This window comes from Mustela putorius, unplaced genomic scaffold (genome assembly GCF_011764305.1).
Source record: "Mustela putorius furo isolate JIRA1106 unplaced genomic scaffold, ASM1176430v1.1 tig00003854_pilon_pilon_pilon, whole genome shotgun sequence".
Lineage (NCBI taxonomy): Eukaryota > Metazoa > Chordata > Mammalia > Carnivora > Mustelidae > Mustela > Mustela putorius.
The window spans coordinates 373169-395596 of record NW_025422006.1 but is presented as its reverse complement, the minus strand read 5'-3'; the positions used below and the strand labels follow the sequence as shown (position 1 = coordinate 395596).

The 22428-nt window shown below is 43.6% G+C and overlaps 1 protein-coding gene across 1 annotated transcript in view; it reads left to right on the top strand.

Moving 5' to 3' along the window:
- The first annotated feature begins 809 nt into the window (after positions 1–809).
- The window catches only part of PTPDC1 (protein tyrosine phosphatase domain containing 1), a 55654-nt gene continuing 34035 nt past the window's right edge, over positions 810–22428 (top strand). Inside the window, exon 1 of the mRNA XM_045064959.1 lies at positions 810–893. The gene's annotated coding sequence lies outside the window, so the exon portion shown is untranslated. The remainder of the gene's footprint in view (positions 894–22428) is intronic.

The window sequence follows — 22428 nt, the reverse complement described above, 5'->3', positions numbered from 1 at the left end:
GATACCGGGTCCCTCGGTAGATGCCAGAGCCCTCTGCGTTCTGGTTTGCCACCAGGTGTCTGCACCGCGGGGCTGGGAATGCCTGTCGCGGGCGTGTTGGGAGTTCATCAGGAAAAGCACACGTAAAGCAGCTAGTACGGGGTCAGCCCCAGAACACGCCCTCGCCCAGGACGGAATCCAGCACGTGCCGGAGGAAGGGCTTGTGCGTGCTGAGCTGCGAGATCCGGGACCGAACAAGCTGCCCCACGAGACCCAGCGACCCGCTGCTCGTCTGTCGACCGCATCCTTCCCTGCTTTTCTGGAAGATCTCCCTGAGGGCAGACACGTGCTCGGACGCCCTTTCCCAGCTAAGTGGGGGCTGCCAGGCGGGGCTTCCGCCAGGCCGAGCTCCCCCAAGTCTCGCCCCAGATCCGCGGTGGGAAGCGCGGCCGCGAGGCCCGCGCGGAGACAGTCCGGGGTCCCCGGGGTCCCCGGGCTGACCCTTCCTCTCAGGAGGGAGAGAGGCCGCCTTGCGGTAAGGCTCGGGCCGGGCGTCCCCGGGTTCTGTGACACGGTCCCGCTGTCAGCAGCAGGTGCGGGGCCGAAGCCCGGACCCCCGCCCCTTCCTTTCGGCCGCCGCCCCGCGGCCGCCGGCTTTGAAAGCGCGCAGAGTCGCTGGCGGCCTCCCGGGCCGTCTTGGGCTGCCATTGGCTGGTGCGTGTCACGTGCGGCGGCGCGCGGCGGCGATTGGCTCGGGGCGGCGGCGAGGGCGGGGCGGCGAGCGCGGCCCGGGAGCGACTCTCGGCCCTGGCGCCGGCGGCGGCCGCGGGGCGGGAGCGGGCGGTTGAGGGGGGAGCTGGGGGCGCGGCGCGGGGCGGCGGCGCCGGCGGCTGCGGAAGCGTCCTCTCGGCGCGGTGAGTGAGGGCGGGCCGGTGGGCCTGGCGGGTCTCGGGAGAGATGGAGGTCGGCGCTGTGCCGCCCCGGCCGGGATCCCGCCGCGTCCGCCGCGGGTGGAAAGCGGGTGAGGGGCAGGGGGGCCTGACGTGGGGCGGGGGTCGTTCCGCCATCTGCTCCCGGCGAGCTGACGCCGGGATGGAAACCCAAGCCCGCCGTCTGCCGCCCCGGAGCCCCCTGCGCGCGACCCCGCCGCGGGCGCCTTGGGACCGCGCCGCCCCTCCGCCCGGGTGCTGGGCCCTCACGTGCAGGGGCTCCCTGGTGTGGGTGTCCTCAGGTGCGGGGGTCTCCGGTACGGAGGCCCCCAGGTGTGGGTGTCCCCAGGTGCGGAGACCCCCAGGTGTGGGTGTCCTCAGGTGCGGGGGTCTCCGGTACGGAGGCCCCCAGGTGTGGGTGTCCTCAGGTGCGGGGGCCCCTACGTGTGGGTGTCCTCAGGTGCGGGGACTCTCCCCCTCGAGGGTCCCGAGGTGCAGGCACCCCAGAAGCGGGGACCTCCAGGTGCCCGCCGGGGTGCCAGGCCGGCGCTCAGGAGCTGCATCTCTCCCCTGGCCTGGCGGGGACGCCGCCGCGGGCCTCGCGGGGGTCCTGAGAGGGCGCGCTAGGTCTGGGAAAGCGCTCTCGGGGTGCTCCCCGCCTCCCTTCCCTCCAGGGTGCGTGGCGCCTCCTTCCACGCTCCTCTGACCCTCACAGAAAAATCCAGGCCCCAGGCGGCTCTCTTCAAGTTCGCGTCAGACCGCAGCCCTGGAAGCCACTGCTCACCCGAGGCCGCCCGTCTGGCTCAGACGTTTGCGCGCCCTGCCGCGTCGCTCTGCTGTAACCAACAGTCTCCTTCAGGGTCACAGGAGAGTGTCAGCCAGAAATCTGGAAACGGGGGCGCCTGCCTGGCTCAGCGGCTTGAGCCTCTGCCTTTGGCTCAGGTCATGACCTCAGGGTCCTGCGCGGAGCCTGCTTCCTCCTCTGCCTGCCTCTCTCCTACTTGTGATCTCTGTCAAATAAATGAATAAAATCTTAAAAAGAAAAGAAATTTGGAAATTATCCTGAGGACAGACCCTAAATTACGGTTTTCTTTAAGGCACATCTCATCCTTTTTGCCAACGAAAAATGCCTCAGAATCGGAAGATTTTCTTTAGCTTTGAAGTAAGCTGTGCAGTAGGTGTGAAAATGTACACGTTGGGGTGTCTCTTCTCTAGTGACTTCAGCTGTTCTTTCTCACATCGCTTCAGTCTTACCAAGAGATACATTGAATCATCTAGTCTACTCACCTTTTCTAAAAAGTTGAATAATCAAAATTTTTCTTTGCAGATATAAACTCGGTCTTTTAATGCGCTTAATGTGTTGTTACTGGAAAAAAAAACAATAGGTTATTTTTTTCTGGTTCCTGTGAGGCAGCACGGAGTAGAGGAAATAATGCGGGTTTGGGTTTAAGGAAGAACTGATCTTCTAATCTCAGTTCCAACACTTGCTTGACTTTGGGCCTTGGAATTGCTGGAGGATTCTCACTTTGCTCATCTTGAAGATGGGGCAGTGTCTCCAGGGTTTTATCTGAGACTGGGTAGAAAACCCTTGGAGAATACTAAGACGACTGTTTTTCTACTGATCTCTTTCTCCTTCACTGTTTTTAGGGCAGATTTGTGAGTTCCAATCGTGCTATAATATTCAATGTCATTTTCATTTTCAAAAAATATGCAATTTATTTTTGAGAATCTAATCTGTGTGAGGCAGTAAAAAAATCCATAAAAATAATAAGGAGCCACCTTTTATATTTTTCATAAATTAGAGGGCATGGACTACTAAACTCCTAATCGCTTTCCTTTCTATGACTAAAATCACCCATTTGTTAGTAAATACATAGGAACACTTTTTAGTATCTGGTCTTATGTTAAGTGGAGGGGATATATCGATGAGGAAGGCAAAGAAGGTCCCTGATCTTACAGAAATAGGGGGGGAAAACCAATAAAACAAGGTAATTGCAGATTGAACAATAAAACTGTACAGCCTCTGAATGTTAACATGAGGAGGAACTGTGTTTCTCACTGAGTTTAATTTGTAACAAAATAGTGGTTGGAAAATTCTAAAAACTCTTGAATCTCAATTAAGGTTGTAACAAGTACTTTGTGTGGGATGCCTGGGTGGCTCAGATGGTTAAATGTCTGCCTTAGGCTCAGGTCATGATCTCAGGATCTGGGATCTAGCCCCACGCTGGGCTCCCTGCTCAGAGGGGAGTCTGCTTCTCCCTCTCCCTCTGCCTCTCCCCTTGCTTGTGCTCTCTCTGTCTCTCTTTCTCTCTCAAATGAATAAAGTTTTAAAAATCTTTTTTAAAAATTGCAATTAAAAATATAAAAGTAGCTTTTGTGTTAGAAAATAGGAAACTCTAGGAAAATAAATGAGCACAACTGAAGATTTTTAGGTCTGAAGTATTTTTACAGTTGATCCAAGAGACGTAACTTATGCTTGTTCCATAAAAATGTCAATGCTTTGATAGTTCTTTGGCTTAATTTCTAAGAAGTTATAATGTTATTCTCTCTCGGAAATCATTTCCTTTAATGTCCATTAGAATGGACACCTAGAAAATTGTAACCCCAAAAATCTATCTTTGTGGTCTCTAAAATTATCTTTTTAAAAAAAAATATTTTATTTGTTTATTTAACAGAGATCGCAAGTAGGCAGAGATGCAGGCAGGCAGAGAGGAGGAAGCAGGCTCCCTGCTGAGCAGAGAGCCCGATGCGGGGCTCTCCATCCCAGGACCCTGAGATCATGACCCGAGCCGAAGGCAGAGGCTTTAACCCACTGAGCCACCCAGGCGCCCTTCTAAAATTATCTTGTTAGAGGTTTATTTATTTATTTTAGAGAGCATGTGAGCAAGGGTAGGGGCAGAAGGAAAGGGAGAGAAGCAGGGTCTCTGGATCTTTTTACTGGAGAATGGTATTAAAATCCAGGATTTGCTCTGATGTGCTCATTGCTACTGGGCTGTCATTGTTTTTAGATCCTATGAGTGAGAAGAGCTAGGAAATAAACATATGTATATTTATTTACCTGTGTGTGCATACATTTCTATTATTTTTACTTTTACTCATCAGTTTCTGTAGTAAGCTAAATAGAAGTTCCCAATGATGTCTCAGACTCTCATTCAGAACTCCACAGTTCATTCTAGCCTTTGCCCCTTTACTTACCGGTTATCTGTAACCTCCCACTCCCAGCAGTGAAAAACCTGGCTTTTGCCATTCACCATGTTTTTACTTATTTTTTCAGCCCCATTATATGTGTTCACTATCAAAATCATTAACCAGCACCTCCATGAGAAACAGTGTTTCAACTCTAGTGGGAAGGTATAGTTCCTTTTGTTTTGTCTTTCAGTTTCCAGTCTTTTCCAAACTACACAGGTCCCTTTCTCCTGTGGGTTTATGTCATATATTTATATATTTGAAATGCAATTAAATTCTTTTTTTAAAAAAGATGTATTCATTTATTTGAGAGAGAGAGAAAGCGAGCATGTGCACACATGAGCAGGGGAAGGGCAGGGCTGGAGAGATAGAATCTGAAGCAGTCTCCATGCTGCATATGGAGCCTGACTCAGGTTCAATCCCATGGCCCTGAGACTGGCCTGAGCTGAAATCAGGAGCTGAACACTTAACTGACTGAGCCACCCGAGTGTCCCATAATACAATGAAATTCTTTTGTCATAGTCTGCCTCCCCCTTCTCTTCACTCCCCAGTTGATTTTTTAATTTGCATTTTAAAATATTGCATTAAAGGGCGCCTGGGTGGCTCAGTGGGTTAAGCCGCTGCCTTCGGCTCAGGTCATGATCTCAGGGTCCTGGGATCGAGTCCCGCATCGGGTTCTCTGCTCAGCAGGGAGCCTGCTTCCCTCTCTCTCTCTCTCTGCCTGCCTCTCCATCTACTTGTGATTTCTCTCTGTCAAATAAATAAATAAAATCTTTAAAAAAAATTAAAATAAAATAAAATATTGCATTAAAGTTTATTCTTCATGCTCTAAAATAGTTCTGGGGGTTTTGACAGATGGATAGCATCATGTATCCATCACTGTAGCTGCCTTCCGAATGGTACTACCGGGCCGCACTCATTCCCACCAGCAGGGAAAGAGGGTTCCTGTGGCTCTCCATCATGACAGCATTTGATATTGCTGGTTTTCTTGAGTTTTTGTTTTTTGTTATTCTAGTAGATGTATAATGGTATATCATTATGTTTTTAACTAGCTTCCCCGAAATGAGAATCTTTTTATATGCTTATTTTCATCTGTAGATCTTTAATAAGGTATCTGTTCAGATCTTTTGCCCATTTTTTTTGTTTCAGTAAAATAAAATAACAAGGTTTTATTTTTAATTTCAAAGTAAAGCTCAAACAATACAGAAGTGTATAAAGGAATAAAATAAGACAAACACTTGCTTTCTTGGTCCAAATGTAAATCTTTTAAAACTGGTGTTAGCCGATTGACCCGTGTGCTGCCAGTTTCGCCCTATGTTTCTAATTCACAAATGCATTTTTCTATCATTTTGAAAATTTTTAGTGATAAATGTAGCTAGACTAAAATTATTACCCTGCATTTGCTTTTGTTTTTTAACTTATCACTGTATTACAGTCAATTTTCCAGCTCAGTACATGTAAACCTAACTTGGTGGAAACATAACTGGTTTGTATTCCATGAGAAATATTAGAATGTGTTAGAATTTGCACAACCATTTCTTACTCTCAAAAGAATTCAAATTAATACCAGTTTCTTTTCTATAAGAAAAATACTACAGCAACCACAATTTATAAACACTGATGGCCTTTCAGGTTTTTGTCTTAAATAGAAATACTATATGTAGATACCTATAATATCTCTAATTACCCAACCAATATATGAGCAGGAAACAGTAGTAGTTAGTCCTCCTGCAAATGTTAAATTCATCTTCTCTCTATCCTGGAACCTGTCCTTCCTGCCACCATGTTCTCCTTCCCACCCCCGCCCTCTCCCCTTACCCTCTCTCTCATTGTGCCAATTTGGAAAAATTGAGTTTTCTTATTATTCAGCCTTAAAAGTTCTTGAAATATGCACTGGGTGCATGTCCTTTATCAAATGTGGGATTTGCAGATATTTTCTCCCAGTGTGTCTTCTCATCCTCTTCAGTGGCTTTCACAGAGTTCAGGTTTTTCATTTTAATTAAATCCAACTTGAAAGTTTCTTTGTTCATAAATTTGCTTTTGCTTTGTACTTAAAACTCATCACCAAACCCAAGATCATGCAGATTTCCCCCTGTGTTTTCTTCTAGAAATTTTATAGTGTCTGCATTTTACATATAGGTCAGTGATCTGTTTCGAGTTAATATTTGTGTGAGGTTTAGTTTCTTGCCTATGTACTTCCAGTGTCTGGCATCAATTGTTGAATGGCTGTTTTTTCTCTATTGATTTGTCTTGGCACCTTTGTCAAAATGGACTGTGTTTTTGTGGGTCTGTTTCTAAGCTCTGTTATGTACCGTTGATGGATGAGTCCATTCTTTTGCCCCTTTGTGGTCATTGCTTTATGTAAGTCCTGAAATCAGGTAGTATGAGTCCTCCAGCTTGGTTCTCCTTTTCTAGAATTGACTTGGCTGTTCTCATACCTTTACTTGTTCATATAAATGTTAGAATAAGGTTAAGTATGTTTCCAAAAAGCTGGCTGAGACTTCAGTAGGAATTGCATGAAGCTAAGGGAGAATTGACATCTTTAGTATGTTGGGTCTTCCGATTCAAGAACGCTGATTCTGTACATTATTTTGTTACCTCTGCACCTAGGAACTTCATTTTGGGGACTGCTATTATAAATGTGTTGTTTTTTAAAATTCATATTCCGGGGCACCTGGGTGGCTCAGTGGGTTAAGCCGCTGCCTTCGGCTCAGGTCATGATCCCAGGGTCCTGGGATCGAGCCCCACATCGGGCTTTCTGCTCTGCAGGTAGCCTGCTTCCTCCTCTCTCTCTGCCTGCCTCTCTGCCTACTTGTGATCTCTGTCAGATAAATAAAGAAAAAATCTTAAAAATAAATAAATAAATAAATAAAAATAAAATTCATATTCCAAGTATTCATTGCTGGCATATAGAAAAGCAGTTGACTTTTAGATCACGATCATGTACTTTTCAACTTGGCTAAATTCACTTATTATGTACAGGAATTATTTGGTAGATTCTTTGGGGTTTTCTGCATAGACAGTTATGTTGTTTGTGAATAAAGACAGTTGTATTTCTTTTGTGTACCTCTTATTTTTTTTTCCTTGTGTGATTATACTAGCTAGGACTTTTATTATGAAGTTGAATTAGAAGTGGTGAGAGAGGACATCCTTGCCTCATTTAGGGAGAAAACTTACCTCACTATTTAATATGATGTTAGCTGTGATTTTTAAAAATAGTCTTAATATATTAAGGAAGTTCCCTTCTAAGTTTTTTGAGAGTTTTTATCATGAATGGGTTTTGAACTTTCTGCTGCATATATTAATATAATCCTATCTTTTTTATTTTTTAATTTTATTATTATTATTTTTAAAGATTTGATTTATTTGACAGAGAGCAGGAGAAAGCACAAGCAGGGGGAGGTGTGTGGGGGGCAGCGGGGAGGCACGCTCCCCAGGTCATGAGCTAAAGGCAGACACTTAACTGACTGAGCTGCAGAATCCCAATCCTGTCTTTTTTTCATTGAGTCCATTAATATGATGAATCACATTGATTGCTTTACAATGTTGAATCAGCCTTGCATTGGAATTAACCCCATGTGATCATGATGTTTTGCCCTTTTCATGTAGTCAGTTTGTTGGATTCAGCCTGAGCCAAAGGCACATGCTTAACCGACTGAGCCACCCAGGTGCCCCTCATTTCCCTCTTTTCATCGACATCTTTCCCCCAAAGCAGCGCTGGTTCCGAGTCAGGTTTTCTGTATTTAGTGGCTTTGTCCCTTGGTGCCAAGGAGGACTTTCCCTGGTTGTCCTGTCCTATATCAGAGGGAAGGTGCTTAAGCATTTGGAAAGCACTTAAGGCCATAGTTGAGTAACAAGGAAGGTGAGGAGGGAGAAACTCTCAGGTATTTCCCATCTAAATTCTGTCTTCTCAAGGTTGTAAGTATTGGAAATCATCTTGAAGCATGAGCTAGTGTCACCTTATTGGGCACATCGTTTTTGCAAAAGTTTAACAGGCAATAAAAGGCAAAACTTGGGGCACCTGGCTCAGTTGGTGGAAGGTCCAACACTTGATCTCAGGACCTGATTTCAGGTTTGTGAGTTCAAGCCCTCATGTTGCATGTGGAACCTATTTTTAAAAATGCAAAACTTAAAAATAATTATACACAACAGAAAAAGTAATATGGCAACTACAAATTATATTATGGTCTTCCACACATGTTCCCAGCGGAGACTCCGTGACACCATCAGTGAGTGCAACAAACTCTGAGCACTGAGGATGGTGGACACAGGGCAAGTGTCATAGCGCCCGCCGACAAGGCAGATCTGCCGAAGCTCCTGCCCAATAAAAGGGGTTCCCTGATGCGGGGACATTGGAGAGGGGTCCCCAGGTAGGGATTCTCTTTCTCACGGAATTTTAGCCACACGAGAAGCAGTGGCCTGTCTACAAGGGAACGTTTCGGTCCGCTGACCAAACATACAGACCACAACGGAAATGTCTGTCTGTCCCTGAGATAGGGAGGCTGCAGGGGATCCCCTTGGCAAACTGGAGTGGCCCAGCAGGTGCTCCAGAGTCTGGGAGCAGAGCAGTTTCCCCCGAACTGGGCTCGGAATGGGTGGGACAAGCAAAATAGGCACTTTCTGTGGCCCTATTAGCTCTTCTCTCCCCAGTACTGGTTCGTGAATGCTGTTACGGTGTCAGGAGATCAGTGGTTTAAAGCATGTACAGTGGTAAGTACTGGGAATTTTGGAACTTCTGGTGGACAGATTGTTATGTGGCCCAAACCAGAGTTCTCCCTTTTAATCAAACCAACAATTATTAGATTTACAATATTGTTTTTCCTTTTCTGGGGCCAATTTTTGAGATCTTGGGTTACTTTTTCCAAATTGTCATTTATTATCAAATTAATTATAATTATAATAATTATCAAATTATTCCTTTGGCCCATGATAGAGGTCTGGCTGTTGGTTTCCTTGAGAGCAGCTCCCCCTCACCCAAAATATAAGTGAGGTGGTTTCCTTTGGCCTCCAGGGAGTCATATGCAGAATGTCCAGGAATGTTAATAATGGCCAGAGCAGCCAGTGGAAATATGTCATGTAATAAATTTTGGATATAGCCATTTAAAATTTTATCTCCATTGAAGGTAAACCTCACTGTTTCTATAGTATTTCAAAGTCAAGAGTTGCTGGAAAGCATACCAGCTCTTGATGTAAATGCTTGTTATTTTACCCTTGGCTAGGGTATCAAGTCAGGGTATAATTCAGCCTGTTTGGCTGAAGTAGCCAAAGGTAAACGTGCTGCCTCAGTGACTTCAAAGGGAGTTCCCCTGGCCGACCCAGCACAATATTTAACAGTTTCTCTTTAAATAAGAACCATCAGTAACCCATTAAAAATCTGCATTTGATCTGCAGAGAAATTCCTGTAAATTGTCACAGGGTGTCAAAAGGTGATCTGTCAGCATTAAGCAGTCATGAGGGAGGGGAGAAGTGTAACAGGGTTAAGTCTATGCAGTGAGGAAGAGTAACATGGGCAGCATTTAGCAGGAGGATGTCAGGAGGCGAGGTGACGGGCTGAAAATCACGGAGTGTGAGGAGAATTCAGGAGGGCTTCTACTGCATGGGGCAGGTTAGAGGGGACCCTGTGACTGTTTCTGCAGTGGCCTTGACTACGAGGGCAGCGGCAGGAATGGCTGGGAGGCGAGGGGGGTTATACTCGAGCCATAGTCAGGGTCCCGTTGTTGGCTGTAATGCCCTATAGGGCGATGAGGGTCCCCAGTGGGGTGAGCGCTCCAGGGGGCATTCCTTCCTTCTCACAGACAAAGAGGAGAAAGGGAAGTTGATGGTTAAGATGTCCAAAGGCAGGGGCCTTATTAGGCTTTTCCTTGAAGTCACAAAAGCTCTGTCATTCTGATCTTTCCAAATAACAGGGTCAGGTTTGTTGATTTTTCAGTAAAGCAATAGAGATTGAGCTGTAGGAGAAAGTTTGGGATCCAGTGTCGACGGCAGTCAGCTAGTCCAAGAAAACCTCGTCATTGGGGTTCAGTTTTAGGTTTAGGCATGTTCAGGAAGCCTCAAGGTCTCCCTGGATCCAAATCTAGTCCTGGTCCCGAGATCAGGGGCCCTGAGTATCCAACCTGAGTTTGAACACACTGCAGTTTTTCTTCGGAGGTTTTATGTCCCTTTAAAGGCAAAAGTTTTAACAGATGAACATTCCCTTCCTGTGAAGAGTCTGAGAAGCGGAGCAGAAGAGCTGATCATTTCCATCCTGGAACAAAGTAGAGCCTGCAGAAAACCTTCTGTCGTCCGAATCAGCTTTTAAGGTTTATAATAGTAAGAAGGACTCTGAGAAGTCCCAGGGCATAACTGTCCAGATGGATCTTAATTCTTCCCAAGTGAAAGCAAAAAGATTTTGGCTATCCTTATCTACTAGAATACTAAAAAAATGCACTGCATAGATCAGTTACAGTGAACAATTTGGTTTCAGTGGGGTTGGGTGTCAGTATGTGAGGTATTAGAACAGCAGGGTGCTGAGGGATACCGGTGGTATTTGTTGCTCAGGTTCCTGACAGAGCTTCATCCTCAGCCACTGAGTGTTCTTACAGGTGAGCTAGAGATACTACAGGGTCTGGTGCCGGAGATAATGAGGCCCTGATCCTCGTGATCTTCTATGATGGACTTGAGAACTTGAAGGGCTGCTTTACTTATGCAGTATTGGCTGGTTCTGGGGAGAGATTCGGAAGAAAGTGCACTGTGGATTCTGCCAATATCTGTTGGAGATTTTGCCCGTAAGGAGAATGGCAGCTGATCTAATCGGGACAAATGGTTAGTGTCTTTGGAATCAGTTCCAATTAGCTCAGCGATGGAGCAGAGAAGAGATGCTGAAGGGGCATTTGATTTACTTCATGTAAATGGAGTTACCTGCATGTACTGTTCTCTGTCTGCCTTGTTTTCTTTAGTAATTTATTTTATCTTGCTTTTGCATCTTTGTCAAAAATCAGTTGTCCTGCAGGTGTGGGTGTATTTTTTTGGAGCTTCTTTTTTGTCCCATTGCTCCATTTATCTGGCTTTAAGCTCCTACTTCACTGTTTTTATTACTGCTGTTGGAAGTTAAGTAGTGTTCGATGGACAACTTTTTCTTCTTTTTCAGTGGTGTTTTGGCTACAGGGGATCCTTTGTATTTCCATATGTTTCGTGATTGGCTTTCAATTTCTACAAAAAGCTTTATGGGATTTTGGTTGGGATTGTGATGGCTCTCTTGGTCATTAGGGAGAAAACTGGTATTTAACTAGTCTTCTGAACTATGAACACGGTAGATCGAGCCCCTCCCCACCCATTTTTCTTAGTAGTGCTTTATCGTTTTCAGTATACAAGCTTATCTCTTTTTTCGGATATATCCCTAAATACTTCATATTTTTCCATGCTAATGTGTGTTTTTAATTTTAATTTTGTTATTTGTCCTCATTGTATAAGAATGTGATCAATTTTTATATATTGATATGTATACCATAGCCCTGCTAAATTGGCTTACTATTTCTTTTTTTTTTTTTTTAAAGATTTTATTTGTTTATTTGACAGACAGAGATCACAAGTAGGCAGAGAGGCAGGCAGAGAGAGAAGGGGGAAAGCAGGCTCCCTGCTGAGCAGAGAGCCCAATGTGGGGCTCGATCCCAGGACCCTGAGATCATGACCTGAGCCGAAGGCAGAGGTTTTAACCTACTGAGCCACCCAGGTGCCCCTTGGCTTACTATTTCTAATAGGTTTTTTTGTGGATTGCATCAGATGTTCTATGTAGATAATCTGTCATCCTTGAATAAACATAATTTTACTTTTTCCTTTCCAGTATGAAAGTCCTTTACTTCTTTTTCTCGTATTATTGCTCTGGCCTCCATAGTGTGTTAAATAAAAGTGACAAGACTGGATGTGCTTGTCTTGGGGAAGATACATTGAGTTGAACAAAATCTCAACATATCAAAAATTTGTGGGCCTGGGGCGCCTGGGTGGCTCAGTGGGTTAATAAGCCTCTGCTTTCAGCTCAGGTCATGGTCTCAGGGTCCTGGGATTGAGCCCCGCACCGGGCTCTCTGCTCAGCAGGGAGCCTGCTTCCCCCCACCTCTCTGCCTACTTGTCAACTCTGTCAAATAAATAAATAAATCTTTAAAAAAAATCTGTGGGCCCTCTAAAGCAGTGCTGAGAGAAGGTACGAGGATGGTTCAATATTTAAAAATCATTCAGAGTATCCACTGTGTCAACAGGTTAGAGACAAAAATATATGTATATCAATTGATGAAGAAAAGCATTTGGCACAAACAGTGATACATTATTAAAAACTCTCAGAAAATTAGGAGTAGAGGGAACTGATTCAACTTGAAAAGAGCATTTTTAAACAGTTTGTAGAAATAAAACTATACTTTAATTCAAGCTACAGAAATAAAATTGGGTTTATGTATCAATCTTCTATCTTGCCAACTTGCTGAACCTGCTTATCAGTTCTGTTTTTTTTTTTTCGTCAGTTCCTTAGAACTTTCTAAATACCACATCCTATCTACAAGTAGAAATAGTTTTACTTGTCAGTACAGAAGTCTTTCACTCCTTGTTCTTCCATTATCGCACTGACTGAAGCCTCCATTACAATGTTCAGTAGATATGGTCAGAGTGCATATCCTTACCTTATTCATGATCTTGGGAAAAAGCCCTCCATCTTTCTGTGAATCATGATGTTAGTGGTGGATTTTTCATAGGTGCCCTTTATCAAGTTGAGGAAATTCCCCTCCTACTGCTAGTTTATTGAATATTTTTACTGTGAGAGAATGTTGGATTTTGTCAGGTGATTTTTCTGTCTGTTGAGATGATCGCATGGATTTTGTTTTTATTATTGATACATTACATTGATCTTAATATTGATATGTTACATTGATTTTTGAATGTTAAACTAACCTTGCATTCCTGAGATAAATTCCACTTGCTCATGGTGTGTATATATACTTTTCTATATGCTGTTGGATTCAGTTTGCTAACACTGAGGATTTTGCCTCTGTATTTAAAAGAGACATTGGTCAACAATTTCTTTTCCTGTGATAGCTTTCTCATTTTAGTATCAGTGTAATACTGTACTCATAAAATGAATTATGACATGTTCCCTCCTCTTCTATATTTTGGAAGAGTTTGAAAAGTGTTGGTATTAATTCTTTTTTAAATGTTTGGTAGAACTCACCAGTAAAACCGTCTGGGCTTGGTTTTTCTTTGTGTGAAGTTTTTGAAATTATTTAATTTCTTTACTTGTTATAGATCTGTTCAGATTTTTCTATTTCTTATTTTTTGGTAGTTTCTGTTTATGTAGTAATTTATTTCATCTTATGTATTTTTTTTTGCATAGTTTTCTTCATAGTATTTTCTTATCCTCTTTATTTCTATAAGGTTAGTTATAGTGTCCCTTTCTACTTTTTTTTTTTTTTTAAATTTTTATTTATTTATTTGACAGAGAAAGATCACAAGTAGGCAGAGAGGCAGGCAGAGAGAGAGAGAGGAGGAAGCAGGCTCTCTGCCGAGCAGAGAGCCTGATGCGGGACTCGATCCCAGGACCCTGAGATCATGACCCGAGCGGAAGGCAGCGGCTTAACCCACTGAGCCACCCAGGCGCCCCAATGTCCCTTTCTACTCTTTAATAATGTGAGTTTCTTCTTGGTTAGTCTAGCTAAAAATTTGCCAATTTTCTTGATCTCTATTAAAAAACCAAATTTTGTTTTTTTAATAGATTTTACTTATTTGAGAGAGACTGAGCAAAAGAGAGAGAGAGAAGGAAGAGGGTGAGGGACAGAAGAGTAGGGAGAAGCAGACTCACTGTTGAGCAGGGAACCCAGCAAGGGGCTGGATCCCTGAACTCCAGGGACATGACTTTAGCCAAAGGCAAGCACTGAGCCACCCAGGCACTCCTGGGAAGAATCAAATTTGGGGTTTGTTGATTGGCTCCATTATTTTTTGTCCTCTTTCTTTTATTTATTTCCTCTCTACTCTTTTTCATTTCCTACTTTCTGCTTACTTGGGTTCATTTTATTCTCTTTTTCCCGTTACTTAGGGTGAAATGGTAGATTATTGATTTAAGTTTTCTTCTTTCTTTCTAAGAAGGTACTTTGTATGTTTTAGTTCTTTTTAATTTGTCGAGGTTTGTTTTATGACTTAGCATATGGTCCACTATGAAGAATATTCTTTTTTTAAAAAAATACATACATATATAATTTTTAATAAACATATAATGTATTTTTATCCCCAGGGGTACAGGTCTGTGAATCGCCAGGTTTACACACTTAAAAAAAGGTGTCAAAATAGATACCAAGTAAGCAGTAACCTAAATAGAGCCAAGATGGCTATATACTGTATAGAATAGAGTAAGACAAAAATTGTTACTATAACCCCACCCCCCTCTCCCAAACCCCCTCTCCCAAACCCCCTCCCCCCAGCAACCCTCAGTTTGTTTTGTGAGATTAAGATGAAGAATATTCTTTGTGCACTTGAGAAGAATGTGTATTCTGCTCTTGTTGGGCTTAAAGTGTTCTGTAGATGTCTGCTACAACGAGGTAGTTTATAGTATCCTTTAAGTCTTCTGTTTATTTGCTGGTCTGTTTGTTATTGAAAGTGGAATGCTGAAGTCTCCAGCTATTTCTGTTGCTCTGTGTATTGCTGTCTTCAGGTTTTCAGTTCTACTGTGTGTATTTTGGGGTTCTGTTCTTTTTCTTTTAAGGTTTTATTTGTTTGAGAGAAAGAGAAAGCACGAACGGGGGAAGGGGCAGAGGGAGAGGGAGAGGGAGAAGCGGACCTCCCGGCTGAGCGGGGAGCCCAACACAGGCCTCCATCCCAGGACCCTGGGATCATGACCTGAGCTGAAGGTAGATGCTTAACCGACTGAGCCACCCAGGCGCCCTGGAGTTCTGTTCTTAGGTGTATGGATATTTAGTCATTATATCCTACTGGTGAATTGATTTCTAACCATTGTAAAATGTCCTTATTGTGTCTATAGTAACAATTTTTGTCTTACTCTATTCTATACAGTATATAGCCATCTTGGCTCTATTTAGGTTACTGCTTACTTGGTATCTATTTTGACACCTTTTTTTCTTTCAGCCTGTGTCATTGACTCTAAAGTGTGGTTTTGTAGACAGCATATATTCAGGTCATTTTTAGATTCAAATGGAATCCAATTTATATTTTTCTTTATGCTTTTGTGTCCATTTTTAAAAAGTCTTTATTTTTTTAGGGAAGTTTTAAGTTTACAGCAAACTAGAGAGGAAGGGACGGACATTACCCATATATCCCCTGCCCACACACATGCACATGTGATCAACCTCACGCACCAGAATGGTTCCTTTGTTACCAATGATGAACCTACATTGACACCTCATGGTTACCCAGACTGCTTACCTTAGAGATCACTCTTCATGTTCTGTGGATTTGGACATCCTGTAGATTTGGACAAATACATAATGACTTTATCCATCATTTTATAATACTCAGAACATTTTCACTGCCCTAAAAATCTGTGCTCTGCCTATTAATCGCTCCCTCCTTCCCCCAGCCCCACTGATCTTTTTATTGCCTCTGTAGTTTTGCCTCTTTCGGAATGTCATATATTTAAGTCATATATCATGTAGCCTTTTCAGATTGGCTTCTTTTACTTAGTGACAGGTTTTGAAGATTTCTCTGTCTTTTCATGGCTTGGTAGCTCACTTTTTTTAGTGCTGAATAATATTGTATTATTTTAACGTACCATAGTTTATCTATTCACCCATTGAAGAGAATCTTAGCTGCTTCCAAGTTTTATGAATAAAGCTGCTGTGAACACCTATGTGCAAGTTTTTGTGTGGACATAGTTTTCAACTCCTTTGGAAAAATAGAAATGCAATTGCTGGATTGTAGAGTATATTTAGTTTTCTAAGAAACCACCAAACTGCCTTCCAAAGTGACTGTACCAGTCTGCATTCTCACCCACAGTGTATGAGAATTCCTGTCGGCTCCACATCCTCATCAGCATTTGGTGTTGTCTTTGCTCCACAGTTTTGTTGTTCCAGTAGGTGTGAAGCTGTATCTCAGTGTTTTCATTTGCATCCTGGTGGCATATTATGTGAAGCATCTTTTCACATGCTTATTTTCCATCTGTATATCTTCTTTGGTGAGGTGTCTGTTACGGTCTTGGGCCCATTTCTGCAATTAGGTTGTTTGTTCTCTTACTGTTGAATTTTAAGAGGTTTTTTTTTTATATATTTTGGATAACAAGTCATTATCAGATTTGTCTTTTGCAAATATTTTCTCCCAGTCTCTGGCTTATCTTCTCTTTCTCTTGACATTGTCTTTGCAGAGCAGAATTTTTAAATCAAGTCCAGCTTATTAATTATTTTCTTCATAGGTTGTGCCTTTGGTGTTGTATCTAAATGGGCATCACTACACCCAGTGTCATCACGGTTTCTCCTGGGTTACCTTCTAGGAGATTTGCAGTCTTACATTTTATGGTTAAGTCTGCCATCCATTTGAGTTAATTTTCATCAAGAGCGTAAGGTCTGTGTCTAGTTTATTTTTTATGTGGGTGTCCAGTTGTTCCAGCACCATTTGTTGAAGAGACTGTCTTTGCTCCATTGTGTTGCTTTTGTCTTTGATCATTTGACTTTGTTTATGCGGGTTTATTTTTGGGCTGTCTGTTCTACAAACGTATATTTTTGTGCTTTGGCCAATTCTACACTTGGTTACTGTAGTTTTGTAGTAAGTCTTGAAGTTGGTTAGTGTCAGTCCTCCAGCTTTGTTCTCCTGAAGTATCGTGTTGGCCGTTCTAGGTCTTTCCCCTCTCCATATGAATTTCAGAATCATTTTAATGATTCCTATAAAAGAACTTGAACTACCTGTAATTGAAAAAATTTTTTAAATAATATGTCATAGAAATGTATTTAAATGTGAACATAATTATGTATCCACAATATTTATATACTTAGTAAAAGGAATAATTAACAAATATTTGTTGGTTGAGATTCCAAATTATGCTGTCCAAAATGGTGTGGTATCTGGTGCTTGACCCAAAAGTAGCTGCTGTAGGGAGTCTTTCTTCCTGCTGATCCCACCTGCAGAGCAGTGACCTGATTCCAGGTGATCACTTGGTCCAAAATAGGATTTGGGGAGCAACATTAGTACCCAGGTCTCACCCAGGAATATGAAGCTTTTTCTAGGTTTGATTGATGATGTGGGGCTTCTTAATGCATTCTGGGATTTTGTGAGGATCGACTAAGGAATTGTAAAAGGCAGGTTTTATTATTTGCCAGCTGAAGAGAACCCAGGAGACACACCTTCACAGTGACCTGTATGAACATTGGCTGTTAGTTAAATGCAAATGGCTTGCCTAATACAGCAGTTCTCAAAGCATCACTGGAAAGCAGGTAGAAATGCAGATTCTCAGCCCCACCTAGACCTACTAAGTGGAAATTCTGTGAGTAAGGCCCAGCAGTCTGGTTTTTTAAGAAAACCCTTTTGATGGGTGTTGAATCAGTAACTGTTGACATCTTGATGAGTTCGAAGGATCTGTGGTGGTGACACTGATGTGGGGTGGGTTCAGATCTGTAGGAATGAGCCTCGGTGGCTGTGGGGAGAGCACAGGGATGGTGGAAACCTTGCTTGCAAAAATCTGCTACCCCTACTGTTAACATTTTACTCATTTGTTCTATCATAATGTGTTTTCTGAAGACTCTGAACCAAACAACACGTTTCTTTAAATGATGAAAAAGAAGATCCTGCTCTGGTGTTGTTTTTCCCTGATCTGTGATGAGTCTCCTGAGAGCCCAGGGGCCTTCCCTGAGGTGCATTCAAGGTGTGAGATCACAGAAGCGGGTGAAGTTCATAGCAAACTGTCAGACATCAGTATATAGAAGGCAGCCCTTAGTCCTTTCTGTGAGGACTTAGCTTGCTAGAAAGGCTGGGGTGATGTCAAGAAAGAAAAAGCATTTTTAAAAAATATTGCCTGCCTGCCCCCAGGGGTGATTTCAGGAGGAAAAGAATTTTATCTGGTTTCCTCATTTATTTTTGAGGTGCAGATTCAGAAGGGAGGATGTTTCCATTTAAAAGATATTTGCGGGGGGAGGGGGTTTGCCTGGGTGGATCAGTTGGTTAAGCATCTGCCTTCAGCTTAGTTCTTGGTCCCAGGGTCCTGGGGTCGAGCCCTGTGTCGGGTCCCTGCTCAGGAGGGGTGTTAGCTTCTTCCTCTCCCTCTGCCTCTGCTCATGTGCTCTCCGGCTTACTCTTTCTCTCAAGTAAATAAATAAAATCTTAAAAAAAAGAAAAAAGAAATTTTTAAAAAAGAAAAATTGGGCTTTTTGTTTGTTTATTTTTTTATTATTTTTTTTAAAGATTTTATTTATTTATTTGACAGACAGAGATCACAAGCAGGCAGAGAGGCAGGCAGAGAGAGAGGAGGAAGCAGGCTCCCCGCTGAGCAGAGAGCCCGATGCAAGGCTCTATCCCAGGACCCTGAGATCATGACCTGAGCCGAAGGTAGAGGCTTTAACCACCCAGGAGCCCTGTTTTTTTATTACATGTGGAATCGTAAAGATTCCTTAAGGACAAAAAACTAGTGTGTTATCAGGAAGCTAGGTTTTATAACACCGGAGCCACTAGGTAAATCTTTAGTCAGCCCTACATGATAAGCGGATGTAAGAGAATGGATAATTGGTATTAGGGAAGCCATCCTAAAGCAGAGAAAATCTGGGCAGAGTTGAAATTAAACAGACCCACCCCTCAGTGAATTAGAAGGAGCACACGTCTGTCAGGTTGAAGACCTGCAAGAAGTTGGAGATACACATATGATCAGAAACATTAAGATAAGGAACGTACCACTCCTTGCCTTCGCATGGTGGTGCCGTCGTGTCATTCCGTGGTCTCAGCAATAGCCTTGGCATAGGGAAGGCATGCTTACTGCTTCCCCTTTGCAGATGAAAAGGCTGAGGTTTGGTGAGATTAAACAGTGGGTGGTAGCGGCAGCTGCCTGGACTGAACAGGAATTTGTGCATTCCTTCCGCACCTCTTTACTGAGGACCTGCTGTGTGCCAGGCCCTGTTTTATACAGAAGCTGGCAAAGTAGACAAAACTCTATGCCTTCCTGGAGCTGACCTTCTGGTCATGGAAGGCAGACAATAAAAGGGATAAATCAGTAAATTATGTGCCATGTTAGATGTGTTTTCTTCAAAAGTCCTGAGGGGCACAATGAAACAGGGAAGGGGAGCTGGTTTGAATTAGAAACAGGGTGGCTAGATGGGTTTTGAAGAGAGGGGGAGCATGACCTGGCTACAGTTAACAAGGACACTCTGGCTGCTCTGTTGAGGAGGGACTGAATTCCATTACGGTCAGGCCCAGAATGAGTCTGTGCGCGGGCTTGCAGGTCACCTTTGCAATGACTGTGGGCAGATGTGAGGCTCGGAGATGTTGGCAAATGTGCTTAAGATCATAGAGCTGGTAAGTGCCAACTGCTCTGTCCATGCGTGTGTGGATTCATGACCATACAGTCGGACCAGCTGCATTTCTGTTAGGAGGAGGAGGCCAAAATGTGTAAAGGGAGTTTGTTCTTGACTCTTGTCTTTGGGGCAGCAGTGACTTAAGATTTGGATAAAGGATTAACAAAGTGCACAAAGCAGAACAAATTTGAAAATCTTGCTGTGGATAGAGAGGCCTGAAAAGTTTCTTGCAAGCTAAGGAATTATCAGTGTAGCAGAGTTAAAATGCATACAGTGATACTGAAATTTCTTTTATCCAGTTTGAGTCTTTCCTGTTGAGAGGCTGTGTGTGTGGTGGTGGAGAGCACAGATTCCGGAGTGAATGGTGTGAATTCAGAGCCCAGCTCTGCTATCTAACAGCTGTGTGACTGTAGGCAAATTATCTAACTTCTCTTTGCCTTCATTTTCTAATCCATAAAATGGGAATAATGTATGAAACTAACCACATTTTTAGCACATGGTTCAGCAGTCATACTCCGTGGTGTTCCCGTAAGAGCTAAAAGACCTATGCACACGACACCCGCACGTGAGTATGCATGGCAGCTTCATTCACAACTGCAAAGCCTTGGAAGCAAGTTTGATGTCTTTCAGCAAGTGGCTGGTAACTAAACTGTGATTCCTCTAGATAATAGACTATTATCCAGCACTAAGAAGAAATTGACTGCCAGGCCATGAAGATGCGTAGAAACCTTAAATGCATATCACTAAGTGAAAGGTGCTAATCTGAAAAGGTGACATGCCATGATGCCGCTAATTTGACATTCTGGAAAAGGCCAATCTGTGGAGACAGTGAACAGATCGGGAGTTGTTGGCTTGGGACAGAGAAGGGGGTGACTGAGCAGCAGAAATTCTCTGTGTGATCCTGTGATGGCAGGTGCATGTCCTTATACATTTATCCACATCCCATAGAGTTCCAGCACCAAGAGTGCTCCCTAAGGTGAACTGCGGACTGTGGGTGATGACAAATGTGTCTGTGTGGGCTCATCCGCTGTGTCCAGTGTGCTGGCGGGTGCGGGGGTTGATGGTGAGGGGGTCAGTGCGTGTTGGGGTGGGACAAAGGGTACAGAGGAATCCTCTGTACTTTCCACTTAGTTTTGCTATGAACCTAAAATTGCTCTAAAAATACACTGTCTGTTTTCTTTTTTTAATTGGAATAATAGTAGTACTCCCCACACGGCAGTGTGGTGAGGATTGAGTAAGGCAGAGAAGGGACTTGGAACACTGCCTGGCATGGAGTAAGCTTATGTGTTTTAGTTAGTATTAATGTATTATTTGTGGACATAAAAGTATATAGCTTTCGTAAGTTCACTCACATACTTGGAGATCTCTATTTTTGCCCACACAAACTTAAATTTTTCAACCTCAAATTCTTCTACCACGATTGCCATGGAGAAAGCAATCCCGTTGGACTGTATCTTTAATGTGGGCAGAGGGCCTCTTGCAGCGGGAGGAGGTGGAGGGCAGGTTGACTCCTTCCCAGATGTCCCACTCAGACATCTTGAGCCTGATGGCCGCGGAGCGCAAGTGATCTGCACACCGCGGAAGGAGGCTGCTGCGCGCCTCCCTGCAGGCACGTCTAGCACGGTCCCCACCCGCTACGCCCAAAAGTACACGTGCAGGCTTTTTGTCTGGAAGGGGGAAGGGAAGGCAGTGTCCTCAGAACTCTTCAGGTCACTGCAGAGCCTGTCTCTCGTGTGAAATGTCTTTTTTATGAAGGAGAACATTCTTTTTGTCAGACTCTTACTTCGTGATGACTCTACAGTATGAGTGATCGTCCATTCCTGTTCTGAGTTTTAAGTATTGGGTACTAATTAGTGAGCCTGTGATTAATCCTAAATGTTGAGTCATTTTGAGGAACATCTTGGGATGAAAGCAAATTGTAGGATAGAGCGAGCAAAATATCTGTCATTAGCAGCAGGAAATGAAATTAAAGATGATCGTGCAGTGAAATGACAGGATTACTGTTCAAACCCCGTTTCTCCTGACTCTGCAACCAGGCACATGAAATGAATTCAGTTATGAATGAAGTTGATGTTTCGTAAATCTTCTTGAGAAAGTCAACCATTACTAACTACCAGCAGGACTGTTTTCTAGGTAGTCAAGGGACTACTTTACAGTCTTACAAAATACTCTGATGCTGGTTTGCAAATTAAAATAGCAGTAATATATTGGATACGTGTATGCCAGACATTGTGCTAGAAATACACACGCAATTGTTCTTTATCCTCACAAGAAGCTGAGAAGGATACGATAATCCTCATTTTACAGAAAAGAAAATTGAAGCTCAAAATGGTTCATACAGCTGGCAATGAACAGAGTCAAGGTTTAAACGCAGAACTTCTGACTGTACGATACGGCTCTAGCCTAGCGGAACCACGTGTACTCGGTCCGTTACCCACAGCTGGGCGACAGATCCCTGCTTTCACGCAGAGTCAATGCGCAGAGAACACTCGCAGACTTCCTGTGGATGCCAGTTATGCAGAGGTGGCCAAGGGGGTTTCTGCTTCCAACCACAGGGAAATCGCAGAGACCAGGGTTACACTTTTGCCTTAAACAACTAGAAAACCAGATAAAATATATAAAAATGGGGTTTTGCACAGTGGAAAGCAGGCAACTTAGGACAGTGATCCCTGAGAGGAGAGAAAAGACATGGTGAGCCCCAGACTGCACTGTCTGCCTCCCTGGAAGCAGTTTGCACTGCCGCGTGGGAGGACACCTAGAAGGAGCCTCAGATGCGCCGAGAGCCAGGGTGAGATGAAGGGCACCGGGGAGAAGAGGGTGGCACCGGAGGGCCGTGGACACACGCAGAGGGCCTGCAGTCTCCGCCGGCCTTGGAGTTTGAC